The sequence below is a fragment of the Fukomys damarensis genome, unplaced genomic scaffold, assembly GCF_012274545.1.
Source record: "Fukomys damarensis isolate Sample0158 unplaced genomic scaffold, DMR_v1.0_HiC HiC_scaffold_16, whole genome shotgun sequence".
In the NCBI taxonomy this organism is placed as follows: domain Eukaryota; kingdom Metazoa; phylum Chordata; class Mammalia; order Rodentia; family Bathyergidae; genus Fukomys; species Fukomys damarensis.
In genome coordinates, this window is record NW_022900928.1 from 12907284 (window position 1) to 12908793 (window position 1510).

The 1510-nt window shown below is 33.4% G+C and overlaps 1 protein-coding gene across 3 annotated transcripts in view; it reads right to left on the reverse strand.

Annotated features, from left to right (window-relative positions):
- Nucb2 (nucleobindin 2) overlaps positions 1 to 1510 on the reverse strand; it is a 35701-nt gene that overhangs the window by 32817 nt on the left and 1374 nt on the right. The window contains exon 2 of one of the 3 annotated variants that reach the window (XM_010615161.3): positions 1161 to 1258. The exons of the other annotated variants lie outside the window; for them this stretch is intronic. The gene's annotated coding sequence lies outside the window, so the exon portion shown is untranslated. The remainder of the gene's footprint in view (positions 1 to 1160; positions 1259 to 1510) is intronic. 3 annotated transcript variants of the gene reach the window in all.

The window sequence follows — 1510 nt, forward strand, 5'->3', positions numbered from 1 at the left end:
AAAGACCCTGGAAACCCAAAAGAAAAAAAAAAAAAAAAAAAAAAAAAAAATTACAATGACCTCATATTTACACATACTATACTTCAGATAACTAAAATAAAATATGTCCCCAAAAAATCTCTACCAAAAATAAAAGCATGGGACTGCTATCTCAATTTCCCTTAGGTTGCCTGAGAATTTCAGAATCTTAAAGGTAATCCAGTTCAGTCTTTAAAAAAAGGTTATAAAAGCACAAAGAAGTTAATTGACTTGACTAAGATCAATTGCCAGAACAAAGATTGGAATCCAGCCATGAAATTCGAATTAAATATACTTGTCATCACATTGAGGCTTTAAAAAACTTTTAAACTGATGTGATTAAGAACTTTTCCTTGAATAAATTATTTTAAATTACTAGGAGACTGCTTTGTAAGTTTATAAGCTAGTTTCATGTATTAAACATAAAAATAGCCAGTTTTCCTTTACTAGACCTTTAGTTGTAGGAAAAAAGCTATCACACCAAATATAGTCAACTCAATTATTCATGGCTCTTAAAAATTAAAGATTGTTTTTCAACACATTTTAAAATCCTATACTTGATTCTTCCAGCTACCTAACACTTTTGAGTTGGTGCATTTGCATACCCCAGCTATCAAAAAGGTCCTTAAGGAGTAGAACGTGATTTTGATGTAGATCATTCTAAGCAACACACAATTAGTTTGGGATATTTTCAGAGACGTACAACATATCCTAAACCAAAGAGATACTGGAGTTGATTCTAAATTATTCACTGATATTCTAAAGTAGTATCCACAATTAATCACTAGTGCTTTTGCAAAGTGCCCTATTTGCTTCGACTGTGATTTCCTTTCAATTATTATGTACAGATCACAAACCAACTTGGCAAAAGGCATGCTGAAAGGATATATAAAATGTGTAATGTGAACTGAGCTTGGTTGTGGATGCCTGTAATCCCAGCACTCTGGGAGACTCAGGTAGGAGGATTACAAGTTTGAGACCAGCCTGGGCAAATGAACAATTTAGCAAGACCCTGTCTCAAAATAAAAACATGAAAAAGGGGTGGGGATGTAGCTCAGTAGGAAGGCCCTGGGTTTAATCCGAAGTGCCAAAAATGCAATGCAAAGTGCAAAAATATAAAGTATGATATAAATAACAAGCACCTGAGGATAGCCGAGGAAGGGAAACACAACAGAGGCTCCACCCTCAGAAGCTGGATGGGACCATGGAGAGTTTGAAGACCAAGATGAGAAAGTTCACCCTAATAAAGACAGTGACATGATTTGAGATTCCACTTAAAATTCTAAATTTCTGTGATTTAAATTTTTTACCCTATTAACTGTGGAGCACTTGTTGAAATATATGTCTAATATTTCTTTAAGTTGTTCAAATTTTATAAAACAAGGATTCTCACTCAGCTTAAATCAGGATGAATACTCGGGCAATTTCTATAAGGAATAAGATACAAGAGCCTAGATATTCCAGTCCTTTTTTTTTTTTTTTTTTTTTTTTA